At 45.1% G+C, this 22,052-nt stretch overlaps 1 pseudogene; it reads left to right on the top strand.

The window, feature by feature from the left end:
* Positions 1–22,052, top strand: part of LOC141917605 (poly(A) RNA polymerase GLD2-like) — a 99,230-nt pseudogene that overhangs the window by 44,501 nt on the left and 32,677 nt on the right.

Below are 22,052 nucleotides of genomic sequence, written 5' to 3' on the forward strand. Positions count from 1 at the left end.
GAAAGATTCCCTACCAGTTATTGTTACCATTACATGGATGACATCCTGTTAGCATCAAACAGCAAGGAGCAGTTGAATGACATGGAGAATGTGACTAGAAATTCATTACAACACTATAGATTAGTTATTGCCCCCAAAAAGGTGCAGAAAATAGAACCCTGGAAGTATTTAGAACTAACAGTCACAGCTAGGCAGGTAATGCCTCAACCTGTGAAACCTAACCTTGAAGTTAAAACCCTTAATGATGTACAAAAGTTAATGGGATCTCTGAATTGGATTAGACCCTATCTCGGACTGACCAATTCACAACTGCAACCTTTATTGGAATTATTAAAAAATTCCAATGATCCAACAGAACCCAGAGTATTAACTGAGGAAGCATTAAAGGTAATTCACATGGTGGAACAATCTATACACGAGAAATTTGTTTCTCGAATAGATCTGTCTCAGTTGGTGCAACTCTTTATACTAATTGACAAAACTGTACCATTTGGTGCTTTGGTGCAGTGGAATCCTGAGTGGGATGACCCATTGCACATTCTAGAATGAATGTTTCTGTCATTCCGACCACGAAAAACTGCTCCTGGACTGTTTGAGCTTATTGCTGATGTAATCATAAAAACCAGAAAACGATGTACAGAACTAACAGGGCGTGACCCAACTACGATTGTTTTACCTGGTCAAAACTGGTATTTTGAATGGTGCTTGACAAATAATTATGAACTACAGGCAACCATGGCGGGTTTTCAGGGACAGGTGTCATATCACCTGCCATCACACCCGCTACTGAAATTTACTCGAGAAATACCATTTAGTCAAAAAAATTTAAACCACCCAGAACCAGTGAACGGCCTTACTGTTTTTACAGATGGCTCAGGAAAAACAGATAAAGCAACAGTAATATGATATGAAAACGACAATTGGAACAACAGAGTAATACATCAAAAAGGTTCTCCACAAGTAGTGGAACTACGTGCAATGGCTGTTGTTTTTTCTGTTTTTCCTACTCCTGTAAATATTGTAACTGACTCAACATATATAGCTAACTTAGTTTCCCGACTAAACAAAGTGGTTTTGACCATGTCAGACAATCAATTGTTATTTGATGTACTTTTAGAACTCTGGAAAAGTATTCAACTACGGACAGAACCTTATTTTATCATACACATCCGTAGTCATACCACTTTACCAGGATTTTATACAGAAGGTAATGCCAGAGCAGATGCTCTTGTTTCCACTATGACTCTGAGTACTGTTCCTAACATAAAGCAACAAGCTGTATTATCACATCAATTTTTTCACCAAGGATATCGAACTTTACGACGACAGTTCGGCTTGTCTCATGCAGAAGCTCGGTCTACTGTAGCTGCCTACCCTAACTACCAAGGAACTCACACACCAGTGTATTTTGGTACTAATCCCAGAGGTATGCAGGCTTTACAGATTTGGCAAACTGATGTTACTCATATAAATGAATTTGACCGACAGAAGTATATTCATGTTCCCATTGATACTTATTCTCATACCTTAATAGCAACAGCACATAACGGGGAGACAGGAAAAGATGTAGTTCGACACTTCCAAAAGGCTTTCTCTATACTTGGGGTACCACACCAAATAAAAATGGACAATAACCCAGCATACGTTTCACAGAAGGTTCAAACATTTTTTAATTTGTGGGGTGTTACTCATGTTACAGGAATTCCCCATTCCCCGACAGGACAAGCAATTGTTGAGCGTACACATAATACGTTGAAGCGGCAGCTTCAAAAACAAAAAGGGGGAATGATTGGGGAACCACCACAGGCATGTTTAGATAAAGCAGTTTATGTTCTTAACTTTCTCCATTATGGGGATAATTCTTCTCTACCTCCTCTTTTTCAGCATTTTTCTTCTCTTTTTTCAAAACAGGATTTGCAAAAAGACATCAAAGTGCATGTTAGAGATCTAATTACTGACCAGTGGAGTGGACCATGTGAATTATTAACTTGGGGCAGGGGTTATGCTTGTGTCTCTACAGATGCCGGCCCTCACTGGGTTCCTGCTCGGTGTGTTCGGCCTGTGCTGGAACCTGCATCAGGGTGAAGGATGGGTAGTTCCACAACCCAAGCAGAATGTCTGGGTAACTTTGGCAAACATGACACATCAAGAAGCCTTGTGCCTTTCTACTGCAAACCTGGAAAATCCATTCTCCACCTGTTTGGTGGGAGTGCCAGTAGACACATGGCCAATCCCACAAACCCTTCAGGTTTTCTCTCCTTGCAACTCTCCAAAAAATTGCACAGATAATTGGGATGGTGTATATAGTTACCTTCCACAGGTTACACAAGAACCCCAAGAACTAGAGTTGCTAGGCTCTGTTATAATGGATGCTTGTGTGTTTTTTAATTACTCCTATAACACCACACGGAGAGGGCAAAATGTGAATGCAACTAATACTGCTTATTATAATTCAACCACTTGGTGCAATTATACTTCGACTAACATCTCACGATCTTTTGCTGTTCCTCTTGCATTACCTCCTGGTGTGTTTCTAATCTGTGGAGATCGTGCCTGGGGAGGCGTTCCATCTAAACTGAATGGAGGCCCGTGTAGCCTCGGACGCCTCACGTTATTAACACCAAATGTGTCAATGATTCTGAATATGACTCGAAAGCATAAACGAGTCCCAAGGACTGTTCATCAGTTTGAAAGTTCTTGTCAAGATAACGTTGAATTCTGGAATCCAGGCCAGATCATAACGGCCTCCATATTGGCACCAGGAGTTGGTGTTGCAAATGCCTTAACGACTTTGAATAAGTTGGGATGTTGGCTTAACAAACAGACTAACGCTACTTCTTTAGCATTGAGTGGCCTTTTAACTGATGTTGATATTGTTAGACATGCTACTTTACAGAACAGGGCTGCAATTGACTTTTTGCTTTTAGCGCAAGGACATGGATGTGAAGATTTTGAAGGAATGTGCTGCATGAATTTGTCTGACCACTCAGAATCTATTTTCAAAAGCATACAGCAGCTAAAGGATGGTGTCAAGCATTTAACAGAAGAAGATGGATTAGATTGGTCAACAAGGATGTTTAAAGGTTGGGGACTTTCTGGATGGTTGATATCTCTGGTCAAAACTGTGGGGGTCATGATCTTGGTAATTGTGACTGTGCTTTTGATGTTGCCATGTCTTGTCAGTCTTCTGCAAAGGGCCCTGCAGAAGACTGCTTCTGCAATATTTCTAGCACAAATACAAAAAGGGGGAATTGTCGGGGGAGGCAGCGGGTCTGCCTCTAGTCTAACTGAAGAAGAATTTAACCTTGACGAGATTCCAGTGTATCCATGAGAGGCCAGAAAGTCCCGAGAAGTGCCATGGAAACAAGATTAGAGAACTAAGATAAGAGGAACTGTCCTGACGATTCAGGCGAGAAACTATCACCCAATCATGAACTGTTAGTTACTAAAGTAAACCAATCCTGTATGAACACCTACTTTGAAGAAGGTTATAAAAAGGCTTGTTAGAACAATAAAGGCGCTTTTGTAGCCATTTTGGTCATTTTACACAATCTGATGTTTGTCGTGTCCGTCTCTACTGCGACATTTCACCAGGGAGGAAGGGGTGGGGGGAGCAAGCGACTGGCCATGTGGTGATTGGCTACCAGCCAAGTTCAAACCACAACAGTATTTTGGCACCCAATGTGGGGCCAGGGGTTTGAGACAATGACAGATCAGGTAATAATGTTTATTGCTTGGCTCCTTAAGATTTTATTGCCTCACTTGCCATATGTGTTTCCCATGCTGTTGCTCATTGTCCATGAGAATTGGGTTAAGATTTTGTTTTTGCTGTATTATCATCTATGACACGATGCAGTCATCGGTCCTGGGGCTATTTACAATTGTGTTTGAGAAATTCAGGAATTTCAAATATCTTTGGAATGTTGACATTAACATGGTCATCTTACTGCTAGGAGCCAGTGTGTTCCTGCATGTGGTTCAGGTTTTGTTCGGGGTTAAGCAACTATTTAAGAGTATCACCTGGAAATCTACCCCAAGGTTGGAGAATTATGAGTGGCTGGGGGTGTGGAGTAGCGTGGGCAAGTACCTACAACAGTGGGCACCTCTGGTGTATTGGAACTTCACTCCCGAACAGGTGCAGAATCCTGAAGAACTAGTAAAATATATGGAAAAAGTATGTCGTCACCCGGGTAATTCCAGAGAGGCACAGCTCACTGCAACATGCTGGGGCCTAGCCCACGCCTACCGAGTGCTATTAAACACTGTTCAGCACCCTCAAGGGGAAGAGAAGGGCTGTGGATCTGGTAACAAAGTAACAGAAACTGCAGCCACTATAACCCTGAGGACAGGCGCTGCAGCTGAACCAGAGAACGAACCCATGAGGGTGCCAGTTGCTCCCATACATAAGAAAAAATACACAAGAAAATCCCTGCACAGATTACAGGGTGACAATGAACCAGGCTCATCACGTGACCAGGAGGAGGAGGCAGAGCCAGTGATAGTCACCCGATCCTTATCCCTGAGTGAGTTGCGAGACATGCGAAAAGATTCCAGCCGCCATCCAGGTGAGCAACTCGTTACCTGGCTGCTCCGGTGCTGGGATAGTGGGGCCAGTAGCATGGAATTAGAGGGTAGGGAGGGCAGGCAGCTGGGATCCCTGTCTAGGGAAGGGGACATTGACAAAGCCATTGGAAAGAAAACACAAAATCTAAGTCTCTGGAGGTGACTTCTGTCAAGTGTGAGGTAGAGGTATCCCTTCAAGGAAGATTTTGTATGTCATCCAAGTAAGTGGACCACTATGGAGAGAGGCATTCAATACTTGAGGGAGCTAGCCGTGTGGGAGATGGTTAACTATGACCCAGATAATACGCGGCTATCCACAGATCCAGATGAAGTCCAATGCACCCATCCCACGTGGCGGAAGTTTGTACGGAGCACACCCTCATCATATGCCAATGCATTAGCTGTAATGCACTGGAGAGACGAAGAGGGACCAACAGTGGTTGAATTAGTTCGCCGACTACAACAGTATGAAGAAAGTCTCTCTTCCCCCCTTGTCACGGCTCTGGAGAAATTATCTCAATAATTCCAGCAATTTAAAGAGGACATGTCCTACTCCCCACCTGCACGGACTAGGATCTCGACTATTAGGAGCAGTCATTTCTCTACTCGAGAGAACCGGTATACACCACGGGGGAACCTGTGGCATCACCTGCGTGACCACGGAGAAGACATGAGGAAATGGGATGGAAAACCCACCTACCTCCTAGAAGAGCAGGTATGTGAGTTGGAAGGAAGAACAACTACAAATTGGGGTTCTTCCAGGAGAAATGCTGCTCCGGTTTCCAGTAATCAAGTGCCCAAACAGAGCAGAAAGGTTGACTTTGCTCCTGATCCTATGAGAAGAACTTCTGATTTGTATTCACAAGAAGTGAGTGATCAAGATGAGGCTGAAACCCGTGCACACCACACTAACCCATTTGTCGTTAGCGGGTATTATGACCAACATTAGAGGGGCCCTGCCTCCAGCCAGGCGGAGGACAGGGACAATCGAGTTTATTGGACCATGTGGATTTGATGGCCTGGCACATCTGACTCCCAGCAGTATAAGGCTCTAGTGGACACTGGTGCTCAATGCACCGTAATGCCGTCAAGTTTTAAAGGGGCAGAAGTCATTTGTATTTCAGGAGTGACAGGGGGGTCTCAACAGCTGACTGTGTTGGAGGCCGAGGTGAGCCTAAGTGGAAAAGAGTGGGAAAAACACCCCATTGTGACTGGCCCAGACGCTCCATGTATTCTTGGCATAGATTATCTCAGGAGAGGGTACTTCAAGGACCCAAAAGTGTATCGGTGGGCTTTTGGTATAGCTGCCTTGGAAACAGAAGGAATTAAACAGCTGTCTGTGTTGCCTGGTCTCTCAGAGGATCCTTCTGTTGTGGGACTGCTGAGGGTCGAAGAACAACGGGTGCCAATTGCCACTACAACAGTGCACCGACGGCAATACCGCACCAATCGAGACTCTGTAATCCCTATCCATAAACTGATTCGTCAGCTAGAGACTCAAGGAGTCATCAGCAAGACGTACTCCCGCTTTAACAGCCTCATATGAACAGTGCAAAAGTCTAATGGAGAGCGGAGACTGACAGTAGATTATCATGGCCTGAATGAAGTCACGCCACTGCTGAGTGCTGCCATGCCAGAGATGCTAGAACTTCAGTATGAACTAGAGTCGAAGGCAGCCAAGTGGTACGCCACGACTGATATTGCCAACGCATTTTTCTCCATCCCTCTGGCAGCAGAATGCAGGCCGCAGTTTGCTTTTACCTGGAGGGGTGTCCAATACACCTGGATTCGACTGCCCCAGGGGTGGAAACACAGCCCCACCATTTGCCATGGACTGATCAATGCTGCACTGGAACAGGGTGAAGCCCCGGAACGCTTACAGTAGATTGATGACATCATTATATGGGGTAATAGAGCAGAAGAAGTTTTTGAGAAAGGGGAGAAAATAATCCAAATCCTTCTGAGAGCCAGGTTTGCCATAAAGCGTGGTAAGGTCAAGGGACCTGCACAAGAGATTCAGTTTTTAGGAGTAAAGTGGCAAGATGAACATCGTCAGATTCCAATGGAGGTGATTAATAAAATAACAGCTGTGTCCCCACTGACTAACAGAAAGGAAACACAAGCTTTCTTGGGTGTTGTGGGTTTCTGGAGACTGCACATTCCAAATTACAGTCAGATTGTCAGCCCTCTCTCTGAAGTGACCCAGAAAAAGAGTGATTTTATATGGGGCCCAGAGCAACGACAAGCTTTTGAACAAATTAAACAGGCAATAGTTCATGCAGTAGCCATTGAGCCAGTTCAGACAGGACAAGATATTAATAATGTGCTCTACACTGCAGCCGGGAAGAATGGCCCTACCTGGAGTCTCTGGCAGAGAGCACCAGGGGAGACTCAGGGTCGACCCCTGGGGTTTTGGAGTCGGGGATACAGAGGATCCGAGGACCTCTATACTCCAACTGAAAAGGAGATATTGGCAGCATACAAAGGGGTCTGAGCTGCCTCAGATGTGATTGGGACTGAAGCACAGCTCCTCCTGGCTCCCCGACTGCCAGTGCTGGGCTGGATGTTCAAAGGGAGTGTCCCCTCTACACACCATGCAGCCGATGCCACGTGGAGTAAATGGGTTGCATTAATCACACAATGAACTCGAATAGGGAGCCCCAGCCATCCAGGAACACTGAAAGTGATCACAAATTGGCCACAAGGCAAAGAGTTCAGAATGGCGCCAGAGGAAGAGGTGACGTGTGCTGAAGAGGCCCCACCATATAATAAACTAATGGAAAATGAGAAGCGATGTGCCCTGTTTACTGACGGGTCCTGTCGCATTGTGGGGAAACATCGAAGGTGGAAGGCAGCTGTGTGGAGCCCCACACGACGGGTCGCTGAAGCTGCTGAAGGAGAAGGTGAATCGAGTCAGTTCGTAGAGGTGAAAGCCATCCAGCTGGCCTTGAACATCAGTGAGTGAGAAAGGTGGCCAGTGCTCTACCTCTATACTGACTCATGGATGGTGGCAAATGCCCTGTGGGGGTGGTTACAGCAGTGGGAACGGAGCAACTGGCAGCACAGAGGCAAACCCATCTGGGCTGCTAAATTTTGCAAGATATTGCTTCTCGGGTAGACAATCTCATTGTGACCCCCTTAAAACTCCATTTATATTTCTTGTAGACACAGGTGCTCAGATCTCAGGGCTCTGAGCTGATATCGCTGATCACAGTGGCATTCTCCCTGACAAACAACAGATCTGGATTACAGATGTTTTCGGGGACTCTAAGCCACAGCCAACTGCTCGGGTGAAATGCTGGTTACCTGGGAATGAAACTGCAACAGAGGCTATTATGATCCTGGGAAATTTCCCCACAAATATCCTGGGACTTGACCTATTAAAAGGACAAGCCTGGGTGGATTCAAAAGGAAAGGAATAGAAATTTGTCTTCCTAACTGCCTGTGTAAGACTTTTACAGCAAGCGCCTGCGCTTCCTCCTTCTAAAATTGTTAATATGTGAAACCCTATGCCTTACCGTTAGGGGCCAGGGAGGGGATCACTCCGGTAATAGCAGAGCTGCGGGAGCAAGGGATAATTATCCCAGCTCACTCACGTTATAACTCCCCAGTGTGGCCAGTCCATAAACCTAATGGGAAGTGGCAATTAACAATTGATTATTGATGATTAAATGCCAATACAGGTCCTCTAACAGCTGCAGTGCTCAACATAGCCAAAATGATTGCAACCATACAGGAACAAGCCCACCAGAATTTAACAACTACTGATGTAAAAGACATGTTTTTCATGGTTCCCTTGCAGGAAGCAGACAGAGATCATACTTTTACAAGCCTTCCTCAGGGATACCACCATTCACCAACCATTGCCCACTATGCACTGGCACAGGATCTCTCCTGTGTTGTCCCAAAGGAGGGAATTAAGGTATACCTTATATATTGATGATGTATTAATTGGAGGCCCTGATACCGAAGTAGTGGGACAGACCCAAATGAATATAATCACTCATCTGGAGGGCTTAGGACTCCAAATTCCAGCAGAAAAGGTACAACTCCCGTCTTTGGAAATAAGGTTCCTAGGTATCTGGTGGCATGGAGGAACAGTGTGTATTCCCCCTGAAACTTTAACTACCCTCGAAGAGGTAAAAATACCTGGAAATAAGAAGGAGCTGCAACATGCCCTAGGCTTACTGGTATTTTGGAGGAAACATATCCCAGATTTTTCCATCATAGTTCACCCCTTATATGATTTGACTTACAAATGGCTATTTGGGACTGGACTCCTGTCCATGAAGAAGCCTTAAAGCTGTTACTTTTGAGGCTGGGGTATACCACACCTTAGGGCCAATACACCCAACAGATCCACTCCATATTGAGTGGGGCTTTGCAATCCATGGGCTATCTGTACATATGTGGAAATGTGGGCTGGAGTGTCTGATTTGTCGCATAGGGGTTTATTCACAAAATTTTAAAGGTGCAGAAAAATGTTTTTCAATTTGGGAGAAGGGTCTTTTGTGGTTAGCCTGGCCTTACAGGAAGCCAAAAAGACCATAAAGCAACAACCAGTTATTTTGAGAGGGCCTTTCAAGGTCCTGAAACCAGTATTAGCCAGGACCCCACCCCCTGCAGGGGTGGCACAGCAAGAAACATTCAGGAAGTGGTATGCACAATTAGATCACTATTGTCACGCAAGCAAGATAGAAGAAGGAGCTCCCAAGGTACTTCAGATACAGGAGCCACCTGATAAGCAATCTGATCAGGAAACCCCACCTTCCCTTATAAAGCCAGCTCCTCCATACTAACCTCACCTGAGAAACGTGTGGTTTAGTGACACATCCACAAAAAGAGAAGGGAAGGTATGGAAATACCAGGCAGTAGCCTTACATATTGACTCAGGGGAGCGGGTTGTAACAGAAGGGGAGGGAAGCACTCAGGTAGGGGAATTGGTTGTGGTTTGGAGTGTGATAAAAAAGGAAGGTGAGAGCAAAGAGCCAGTGTTTATTTATACAGATTCCTATGCTGTATTTAAATGCTGTATGGAGTGGCTCCCCTTCTGTGGTTGTTTAGTCCCTGCTGGGGTCTGAGACCACGCGGCCGCTGCCCCTCCCCCACAAAGGGAGTGAAATACAAAGCCCCGGGGCTGAGATAAGGAAAGGTTTAATACAACAGTGCAACAGCAACACAACAAACAACAACAATAACAATAACAGTAATAACAATGAACAGAGCAAAATATGTACCAATACAGCAGTGAGAGGACCGGCTGTACAAACCCACGCGCTCACCGATTCTTCCCGCGCTATGGCGCCAGGATGTGACGTCCGCATGGTATATGAATAACCCGGCTAGAGCTTCCCCCCACTGATGGGGAAACTTAACCCTATCCTGGCTAAACCAGGACATAATCCACCCCTTTATTCTATACCATCTGCGTCACATCCAGCTGCCACTTAGCAATTAGCATTGACAAACTAAAAATTAACAAAAGCACAGTATAACTCACGGTGTGTTTTCACCCACAATCAAGTCGCCTTGTGGTACGTATCAGACCTCTCCATTCTTCTGCATCACCCACCAGGTGCACCCAGATCCTTGAGCAAAAACAATCCCGTGGATGGGTTTGCCTTTGCCCGGCGCAGGACTAACCCAGACCATTTTTCCCAGCAGGTCCCTCATGCGCACCACAGGGACTCTATCCCCGTCCACAACACGTGGAAGTTTTGACTGAGCCGGGCCAGCTCGATTGGCAGATCCTCTTGTGTTCACTAACCAAGTGGCCTTTGTCAGATGTGTGTCCCAGTGTTTGAAGGTTCCACCCCCCATTGCTCTCAATGTAGTTTTTAACAGCCCATTGTAGCGCTCGATCTTCCCAGAGGCTGGTGCGTGGTAGGGGATGTGGTAGACCCACTCGATGCCGTGTTCTTCTGCCCAGGCATCTATGAGGTTATTTCGGAAGTGAGTCCCATTGTCTGACTCAATCCTCTCTGGGGTGCCGTGTCGCCACAGGACTCGGCCTTCAAGGCCCAGGATGGTATTCCGGGCGGTGGCGTGGGACACTGGATAAGTTTTGAGCCATCCAGTGGTTGCTTCCACCATTGTGAGCACGTGGCGCTTGCCTCGGCGGGTCTGTGGCAGTGTGATGTAGTTGATCTGCCAGGCCTCTCCATATTTATATTTCATCCATCGATCTTCATTCCTCTGGGGCTTCACCCATTTGGCTTGTTTGATTGCAGCACACGTCTCACATCCGTGGATGATCTCTGCGATGGTGTCAATGGTGAGGTCCACCCCTCGATCTCGAGCCCACCTGTATGTTGCATCTCTGCCTTGGTGGCCCGAGGTCTCATAGGCCCACTGGGCTATGAACAGTTCACCTTTATGCTGCCAGTCCAAGTCCACCTGAGCCACTTCGATCTTAGCAGCTTGGTCCGCCTGCTGGTTGTGTTGATGTTCATCAGTGGCCCGACTCTTGGTTATATGGGCGTCCACATGGCACACCTTCACAACGAGGTTCTCCACCCGGGCTGCAATGTCCTGCCATACTTCAGCGGCCCAGACGGGTCTGCCCTTGCGTTGTCAGTTGTTCTGCTTCCATTGCTGCAACCACATCCACAGGGCACTTGCCACCACCCACGAGTCAGTGTAGAGATAGAGCCTCGGCCACTTTTCTCGCTCAGCAATCTCCAAAGCCAATTGGATGGCTTTCACCTCTGCGAACTGGCTCGATTCACCTTGTCCCTCAACAGCTTCAGTGGTTTCTCGTGTGGGATGCCACACCGCAGCCTTCCATCGTCGATGTTTTCCCACAATGCGGCAAGACCCATCAGTGAACAGGGCATATCGCTTCTCCTCCTCTGGCAGCTCGTTATATGGTGGGGCCTCCTCAGCACGTTTCACCTCTTGTTCTAGTGACATCCCAGAATCTTTGCTCTCTGGCCAGTTCATGATCATTTCCACTAATGGTCGAGGTTCCCTATTCGAGCCCGTTGTGTTATCAATGCAACCCATTTACTCCACGTGGCATCTGTTGCATGATGTGTGGAGGGAGCCTTTCCTTTGAACATCCATCCCAGCACCGGCAGTCGAGGTGCCAGGAGGAGCTGTGTCTCAGTGCCGACCACTTCTGAGGCAGCTCGAATTCCTTCATACGCTGCCAGTATCTCCTTCTCAGTCAGGGTATAGTTAGCTTCAGAGCCTTTGTATCCCCGGCTCCAAAAGCCTAGAGGTCGGCCTCGGGATTCCCCAGGTGCTCTCTGCCAAAGGCTCCAGGAAGGGCCATTCTCCCCGGCTGCGGTGTAGAGCACGTTCTTAATCTCCTGCCCTGTCCGGACTGGCCTGAGAGCCACTGCCTGGGTAATCTCCTGCTTAATTTGTTCAAAGGCTTGTTGTTGCTCTGGGCCCCATTTAAAATCGTTCTTCTTGCGGGTTACGTGGTAGAGAGGGCTCACAATCAGGCTGTAGTTTGGGATGTGCATCCTCCAGAACCCCACAGCACCCAGGAAGGACTGAGTCTCCTTTTCGGGGGTTGGTGGGGCCATGGCTGTTATCTTGTTTATCACCTCCATTGGGATGTGGCGACGCCCATCTTGCCATTTTATTCCTAGGAACTGAATCTCCCTTCCAGGCCCCTTAACTTTCTGTCGCTTGATGGCAAAACCAGCCTTCAGGAGGATTTCAATTACCTTCTTTCCTTTCTCAAAGACTTCCTCAGCTGTGTCCCCCCATACAATGATATCATCAATGAAGTGCAGGTGTTCTGGAGCCCCACCTTTCTCCAGTGCAGTATGGACCAGTCTATGGCAAATGGTGGAGCTGTGTTTCCACCCCTGGGGCAATCGATTCCAGGTGTACTGGATACCCCTCCAAGTGAACGCAAACTGTGGCCTGCACTCTGGTGCTATTGGGATGGAGAAGAACGCGTTAGCGATGTCAATCGTGGCATACCACTTGGCTGCCTTCGACTCCAGCTCATACCGGAGCTCTAGCATGTCCGGCACTGCAGCACTCATCGCTGGCGTAACTTCATTCAGGCCACGGTAGTCCACGGTTAGTCTCCATTCGCCATTAGGTTTTCTCACTGGCCATATAGGGCTGTTGAAAGGTGAGTGAGTCTTGCTGATCACCTTCTGGCTTTCTAGTCAACGGATCAGCTGATGGATGGGGACCAGGGAATCTCGGTTAGTACGGTACTGCCGCCGGTGCACCGTCTTGGTGGCAATTGGCACTCGCTGCTCTTCAACCTTAAGCAACCCCACCACTGAGGGGTCCTCTGAGAGGCCGGGTAAGGTGGTCAATTGCTCAATCTCCTCCAGGGCAGCTATACCAAAGGCCCACCGGTACCCTTTTGGGTCTTTAAAGTACCCTCTCCTGAGGTAGTCTATACCTAGGATGCACGGGGCATCTGGGCCAGTCACAATGGGGTGCTTATGCCAGTCCTTCCCAGTTAAGCTTACTTCAGCTTCTAATAGGGTCAGCTGTTGGGACCCCCCTGTCACTCCGGAGATGCAGATGGATTCAACCCCACTGTGGCTTGATGGCATCAAGGTGCACTGTGCGCCAGTGTCTACCAAGGCCTTATATTCTTGTGGTTCTGATGTGCCAGGCCATCGGATCCACACCTTCCAGTAAATCCGATTATCCCTTTCCTCCACCTGGCTGGAGGCAGGGCCCCTCTAATCCTGCTCACCATCACTCACTTGATCTAAGAGTGACTCCTGCAGGAATGACTTCCTGGTCCCCTCAAGAGGGTCAAGCATAGTGTTGGCCATTCTATTCTGTCTGGGGGATTTCCGACTGGACACTGGAGCTGCATCTCTCTTGGAAGACTCCCCTTTCATGGTGGTCTTCCCTTTCAGTTGCTGTACTCGTGCAGCTAGGGCGGGAGTGGGCTGTCCATGCCACCTCCTCATGTTCTCCCCATGGTCGCGGAGGAAGAACCACAGGGTGCCCCGTGGTGTGTGCCTTCCACTGCCCTTCTCTTGGGTGGGGAAGCGCCTGCTTCTAATAGCTGAGACATCGGTCCGTGCAGGTGGAACGTAGGACATGTCCTGTTCCATTTTCTGGAGCCTCTGAGACAGTTCCTCTACAGCTGAAACCAAAGCATGTTGGGAGGAAGGGAGACTTCCCTCATATTGCCGGAGCTGGATAATCACTTCGTCCACTGTCTGAGTCTGGGGGTCTCGCCACCAGGACGCTACTGCTAATGCTTTGGAATATGCCTCTGGTCCACTTTGCAGGAACTTCCGCCACATCAGCTGTGTGCAAGGGGCCTGATCTGGATCCGTTGGTGACCGCTCATCATTCAGATCACCATAGACCATGTCAAACACAGCCATTTCCCTGAGGTTTTGGATGCCTTTCTCCATGTTGGTCCACTTGCTTAACCGACATAGAGCATCATCCTTGTAGGGGTACCTCTCCCTCACAGCGAGCAGGAGTCGCCTCCAAAGGCTGAGGGTTTGAGCCTGTTTCCCTATTGCCTTGTCAATACCAGCCTGCTTGGCTAAAGGTCCCAGCTGCTTGGCCTCTCTCCCCTCCAATTCCAAACCAGCAGCTCCACCATCACAGCATCGGAGCAGCCAGGTGCAAATTTGCTCGCCTGGAAGGCGGCTGAAATCCTTCCGCATATCTCGCAACTCACTGAGGGATAGAGATCGGATGGTTACCTCCTGCTCTTCCTCCTGCTCTCGTGATGGGCCTGGTTCATCATCACCCTGTGCACTGCGAGGGGATTTTCTGGTGTATTTGGTTTTCCGTATTGGTGCAACTGATATTGGTACTGCTTGTCCCTCTGGCCCAGCTGCTGTGCTGGTGGAGGCGACTGGTACTGGCGCTGCCTGTCCCTCTGGCCCAGCTGCTGTGCTGGTGGAGGTGACTGGTACTGGCGCTGCCTGTCCCCCTGGCCCAGCTGCTGTACCATCAATTTCACTTTCAGATCCTGCAGCCCTTTCTCCCCCTTGAGGGCAGTGAACAGCGTTAAAGATGACACGGTAGGCATGGGCAAGCCCCCAGCACATCGCAAGTATTTGTGTTTCCCGGGTTTGTCAGTTTGGCAGCACACCTTTTCCAAATACTCCACCAGTTTATCAGGACTGTCCATTTGTTTGGGAGTGAAATCCCAAAGCATTGGGGGTGACCACTGACTCAGGCACTTGCCCATCTTTTCCCACACACCTTGCCATTTATAACTATCTGCCCCCAGGGCAGGTTTCTGGGTGGTACCATTATTGGAGAAGTACTGCACAGCCCAAAACAAGATCTGGCAGACATTTAGAAAGCACAGTGCCACAAGCACACTGGCCTGGGTGCTCCAGGGATAGCTGAAACTCTCAAAAACCGAGAGGATCTCTTCCCCTGGCTCACCCATAGAGGGGGTGAGACCCGTAACAAAAGCCCAGGCAGCAAACAGGTACCAGTTCACCTCCACAAGCAGTGATACAAGCCCATTATAAGCAGACAGTAGCCAGTACAGCAAAATAAAACCCTTGACACATTTTCCACCGACAACAAACGCCAGCACTAGGAGCACAGAGTGGATATAAGGATTAATCACGCCACTGCCCCTCCCCCACAAAGGGAGTGAAATACAAAGCCCCGGGGCTGAGATAAGGAGAGGTTTAATACAACAGTGCAACAGCAACACAACAAACAACAACAATAACAATAACAGTAACAGTGATAACAATGAACAGATCAAGATATCTACCAATATAGCAGTGAGAACAGAGCGATGGCATAACACACGTGTTAACGACTCTCTCGCGCTGCCGCGCTTTGGCGCCAGGATGTGACGTCCGCATGGTATCTGAATAACCCGGCTAGAGCTTCCCCCCACTGCTGGGGAAACTTAACCCTATCCTAGCTAAACCAGGACAGTGAGGAAGCTTCCAATTTTCGTTGTCCAGAAGTCATCTTTTATGCTTAGTAACACACCTTGCTCCACCTCTGCCTCAGGGGTCTCCGCCCTTCTCAGAATTCAATTGTCATATCTCCGCCCTTCTCGAGCGAGGCTATCACGCATGCGCAGGGGGGAGTGTCCGAAGCGTGGTCAGTCTTGGAGGCAGGTAACCTTCAACCAGGAGGTCTGTTTTGGTATTATAATGAAGCAAAGTTCATCTAAGGTTCATGATTTCTTCATCGATGTTATGGCAACAGTCGCGATCCATCTTTTTGACAGTGGCTATGCAATTATCACTAACCGCTCTGGCTAGCCCCAGGTACCGAACAATAGCACAGCACTCTTTGTACTACACAGCTCAGGCACCGAAGAACAGCACTGCACTGCCTGCACCACACGGGTCAGTACTCAGGAGAACAGCACAGCACTGGCTGTGCCACACAGTTCTGCATTCAGGAGCCTTTGCACCACATTCCACTCCAGGGATCGGCAGCTGTGTTTCAAACAGGCTGTTGTCAGGTACCTCACTGTCCATGTCCCTGATGACAATGTTGAGACAATGCTGATCTGACCGACTCTTACAGGACTGGGTTGAAAAAGACAGTTAACCGTCTCCTGAAAGTAGTATTTTTATTTATGGAGGATGTTTTTCACTGTTTTTAACATTAGACTGCATTAAACATTAAAAAATAGGAAGGTGACGTGTAAAACAGAGTTGTATCACTTCTGTTGATGACCTGCAAGTTTTAATGCTCTCCTGTGTTGTGCATAAATGCATGAAATGCCATTGCACTGGTTAGAGTTAATAATCCACTGTTTAGTTTTAAGGATCTTCAATTGTACTTGTGTACTGGGGAAACCAGGGAGGAGATGAGAAGGGGAAGAAACATTCATTCTTGGGGTTAGGTCTGAAGACATGATGGTGTTCTTTTGGCTCTTAACTTTAATGCTGCCTTAAGTTAATTTTTTTGCTAACTAACTCTTACATGTGTGCTCTGAAGAATGGCCATCTTCTAATTTTTATTTTTTTTAATGAAAAATACAATATATACTAAAACATGTCTTCATTTTGAATGGAAAGGACAGATGCATTGCTTCTAAGAAATAAATGGCAGGTCCTAATTAGTTTAGTATTTACTTAAGAAAAAACGCCAACCCCAAAAAAGCGTTTTAGCTGTTATATGGATAACAATTATGGACTGTAGTCTTTCCAGGGCTCTGAGTGAGAACGTTGCAACTATTCCAGCTGTTACACTGCAGCCGTCGACTTATGGAAATGGCAGTCCAGTATGTACGCTTGCAGCCCCTGTGTCATTTCGAGGAAGAAAGTAAGTTCTTTGTGTGACTAATTCTGATTGTAATGTACCCATGATTAAGTTTGTCTAATATCAATTTCTTGTGCAGCTTGAATTTTGTTAGAAATTGCAAGAATACCGAATAAAACTTTTTTGATGAAACAGGCCATGTCATGGATCTTTAAAGCATTCATGTATCTGCTTTTGAGAATTTTAGTACTCATAAGTAACTTATGTATAGTTTTTCTCTTCCAACAGCTGAGGAATTACAGAACTGTGACTTGCATATTTTATTTTACAGAATCATAGAATCACAGAATCACAGAATCGTCTAGGTTGGAAAAGACCTTGAAGATCATCCAGTCCAACCATTAACCTAACATTGACAGTTCTCAACTACACCATATCCCTAAGCGCTATGTCAACTTTACTCTTAAACACCTCCAGGGATGGGGACTCCACCACCTCCCTGGGCAGCCCATTCCAATGCCTGACTACCCGTTCTGTAAAGAAATGCTTCCTAATATCCATTCTAAACCTTCCCTGGTGCAACTTGAGGCCATTACCTCTTGTCCTATTGCTTGTTACTTGGTTGAAGAGACTCATCCCCAGTTCTCTGCAACCTCCTTTCAGGTAGTTGTAGAGGGCGATGAGGTCTCCCCTCAGCCTCCTCTTCTCCAGACTAAACAACCCCAGTTCCCTCAGCCGTTCCTCATACAACATGTGCTCCAGACCCTTCACCAGCTTTGTTGCCCTTCTCTGGACACGCTCGAGTAATTCAATGTCCTTTTTGTAGTGAGGGGCCCAAAACTGAACACAGTAATCGAGGTGCAGCCTCACCAGTGCCGAGTACAGGGGCAAGATCACTTCCCTGTCCCTGCTGGCCACGCTATGGCTGATACAAGCCAGGATGCCATTGGCCTTCTTGGCCACCTGGGCACACTGCTGGCTCATGTTCAGTCGGCTGTCAATCAACACCGCCAGGTCCCTCTCTGACTGGCAGCTCTCCAGCCACTCCTCCCCAAGCCTGTAGCTCTGCTGGGGGTTGTTGTGGCCCAAGTGCAGCACCCGGCATTTGGCCTTATTGAAACTCCTACAGTTGGCCTTAGCCCATCGCTCCAGCCTGTCCAGGTCTCTCTGCAGAGCCTCCCTACCCTCGAGCAGATCAACACTCCCACCCAACTTGGTGTCATCTGCAAACTTACTGAGGGTGCACTCGATCCCCTCATCTAGATCATCAATAAAGATGTTAAACAGGAGTGGCCCCAAAACCGAGCCCTGGGGGACACCACTCGTGACCGGCCGCCAACTGGATTTAACTCCGTTCACCACCACTCTTTGGGCCCGGCCATCCAGCCAGTTTTTTACCCAGCAAAGCGTGTGCCCATCCAAGCCACAAGCAGCCAGTTTTGCCAGGAGAATGCTGTGGGAATTTAATAGTATAGTATATTTTAATAGTATAATAGATTGTAGGCTGTGTGTGCTTGACTATAAGATGGTTTGTGTCAATAAAGTGAGTGTTCTCTTCCTGTTAATTTGTCAAGCTAAGACTGCTCCTTCAATGTTTTATGGGAATTGTGATGTTTTTCTGATGACACGCTAGATGTTTCTCCTGATTTTTCTTAATCATGTGATGTTTTATTTTTAAAATACAAAGTGCTAAATTCAAGCATATGTAAATTCTTTTTTTAAGAGGAATTTTATGGAAACATATTTTTTCTACTTTTCCAAAAACTAAACATACTTGAATTTACATAGCTTCCTTTGTTACCTTAGTTGCAACAGAAAGGAATTTCAGATGAATGTGTGGTTTTAGTTTCTCTTAACATTCTAGGAAAAAAATACTTTATTCTCCTTATCAGTTCAGAAGTAGTAGTTGATATGTGTTTGCACTATTTTTAATAGTTCTGTGAATCAGCTGATAGGAAGGAAGCCATATGTAATGTCTTCAAAACTTTCTTGTATGCCATTTCTCTTCCAGATTTAACAGATGAGAAAATAGTTACAATTAAATATATTGTATAAAGTTATCGTTGAGTATATAACCATCACATGAACTAAAGAATTTCTTGGTTTCATGCTGTATGCTCTTGACCAGCCTGGTTTATGGAAAGCTATATTTTGTTAAGAGATTTCCAATCAACTAGTTAATCCTTAGATCTTGAGTCAACTCTTCTGAAAGTATTTTGCTGAAGATGAGTTCATGAGTTCTTTTCAGTTAAAATAAGATGAAACAGCATAATATTTTGATTTAACATTACATTCTGAGTTTCCTTAAGGCTGTAGGTGGGTAATGTTATCAGAATTTTTCTCAGCCTTGAAAACCGAAACTGTGACTTGAGGTCTCTTCACTATCTGTCCAGGCCCCCAAAAAGCTGTGCCAGTGTTTCTGACTACAAGAAATAACTGTAGTTTTATTAATAGTTAATTAATTGATACATATGAACATTTGATTTAATGCTTTTTTTTTTTTAATTAAAAATGTGTGAATACCCCCATACTGGTTAGGTTTTATGCAATACTTGATGTATAAACAAAACATGAATGTCCTCTTTTATTCTTTACTGCGGATAGACAACAGTATTCAATCACTGATCAGTTTTCAGTACAATTTTTTCTTAATGAAGAGTTCAGATGCCAAGGGGCTGTCTGTAAGATCACTATATCTCTTCAAATACATTTGAATTCCTGTGATAAATGACTTAATGAGGAGATACAAGCTTGTGCTTGAAAATGAGACATTAGTTTTATGACCTGTGTAGCTTAATACAATCATTAGATTGATTTTTCAAATAAATAGTAGTTCTTTTTTTGTCCAGATTACACATTTCACTGTCTGTACAATCTAAGCCTACACAGACAAATGTTACATTTTGAATGGCTATTGTGCTAAGTTTCTTTTTCTCCCCTCCTCACTACTGAACTTATCTTATTCATCACTGGGTATTCAGAACTCACAAAATTTTTTCACTGCACTTTGTTGATTTTAAAGAAAAGTACACTTACATAGTCTGCATGTATCTTTACTATTTTTGTGACCATGTACTTTTTTTTTTAATACCAGCATTCATCTTTTTTAGCTGTCCTGCTTAACTGAACTTGCCATTTAGGTTTCAATTGGTTAATATAGATACTATTGTAAAGCAGTTGCATCAATACACTTCAAGGGTATCTGTGCTTTTGTAGTTGCTTGTTCTCTTTCCCATTCCAAGTTTGTTTCACCTAATACCTAGGATGGGCACACCTTTTGTTCTGTAGAATACTTGCTTTTAGTGAAATAGTCACTTTTTTTTTTTTTTCCTTATGAGACTAAGTGAACAAAGTGTTCCATATGATGTCAAATGGCAGCAATTTCATTCACCTCAGAATGAAACAACTGTAGTTAACCAAGCAGTGCCTTTACCAGAAGAACGTAGGTATTCCTTCCCAGGATCAATTCCATCTCCACTGCTCCATGTGCATTACATACCAGACTTAACTGGATGTGTCCCTCCGTTGCAAGATACTTAATTTCCAGACATTATAAAAACTGTGATCCCTGTGGCAAAAGATAAGATAATATCATTCTATGCTTGTGCTTTACATCTGCCTTCTGAATAGGCAGGGTCCAAAGGTGCTGTGGGAGACCGCAAAAATTTCTGCAAGGTTCTTTGGTAGTGTCATGGGATCTCTATTGCTGAGCTGTCATTAGAAGGAATATCAATAAATGTAGCTGCCACTATGGTCCTATATAGCCCTCTTGTGTGTTTGGTTTTGGAGCATTTTGGCAGGGGGTAGGGGTGTTGTTTGTTTTTCATACTCATGTCAGGAAATCTACATGTCTGCCAGCAGAAGATATTTCTGGTCTTCCACTGCTTGTTCCCCAAAAGGATGCAAATACTGATGGGGCAACAGCTATTTTCTGTGGGTAGACATAACAAATTGAACAATTTTAAATTTAAAAACTTTGCAGAAATTTCTTCTGGAAAGGTGTTCAATATGAATTCAAGTGCGGTAAAACTCTAGACAAGGGAATAGATCATGTGAAACTATTTTTTTTTTTTAAATTCAGTCTTCTATGTTTGATGCAATTGCATCTCTGGCAGGAAAGAATGTTTAGTTCTCTTTATCTTTACTTTTTGAATGCGTGTGTCAAGTTAAGTCAGCAGGTTTTGGAGTTGTTGCAAGCATGTCAGCATCAGACCCGTGATTTGAACAGAAAAGAGCTTTGCAGAACAGAACTCCAGAGAGAAATTAAGCATATTTTTCCACATGCATTTTGAATTTGATTACTTGATATCAGTTTGAATGTTCATAGTTCTTCCTTTCTCTTAAACTAGGGCATGTCGCATCAGTTTTTATTCTGTGATTCTTCTGTTGCTGAGATCAGGCTCTGGTTGGGTCCTTGCTGAATGTGTTCGGCACTTGTAGCAGTGATGGTGACTTATGCTTGGTGGTTAAAGAAGAACCAGTAAGTAATTTAAATATATAGTCAAAACAAAGTCTATTTTTAAAATGTATGTGCTTTTATAAGGCTGAATTCTAAAACGAGAAACAAATGTTCAAATCCTTTTGATTTAATAACATATTTTTGCACTTAATACTTATGAACTGTGGGTCCAATAATGTTGCAAATATGCAAATATGAATTTAGCAGGTGAACAGAGAACAGCAAAATGGAGAATTTGCTTAGGATCATGAAGAAAATTGTTTAAAGAACTCTAACTCATTTTAGATGCAGGAACAATTTTTAATAAGTACTTTTTTAAATTTATTTAGATCCATAACCACTAATTTTAGTGAGCAGGCATAAGAAGGAATTTGATATGCAAAATATTTTAAGTATCTTTGGAGAGAGAAAATGTTTATGAGTAGAATTTAAGTTGAGAGAAAAGATATAACAAAAAAAATCTAAATAGATCATAGTTTTGAAAGAATTGGAATGTAATTGAAAAGTAATTATATTTTTGTATAAGTGGGGCTAGCTTTCCCTCAGGTTCTGTGATTTGTGAATGTCTGATAATTACTTTGTATATTGAATATGAATTGTTCTGTCTGGCTTTTGCTACACTAAATATATTTGTAGATGGAGCAAGGTGTTCATATTCATGTACGTGTCTTATTGTAAGAATAATTTTTTATTTGAGAAGTAAAGCATGCTCATATAAGAATAAGGAACACTTAAATGGGAGATATCCTTTTTTTTAATTTTAATATCATATTTCAGGTAAATCAGAAGACTGAAGCAAGACTTAGTCTAAAAACTCTTCACTACTAAACTTTGTAAGTTCCTGGCTACAGTGAGGTGGTAAGATTATTGG

This window comes from Strix aluco, chromosome W (genome assembly GCF_031877795.1).
Source record: "Strix aluco isolate bStrAlu1 chromosome W, bStrAlu1.hap1, whole genome shotgun sequence".
In the NCBI taxonomy this organism is placed as follows: domain Eukaryota; kingdom Metazoa; phylum Chordata; class Aves; order Strigiformes; family Strigidae; genus Strix; species Strix aluco.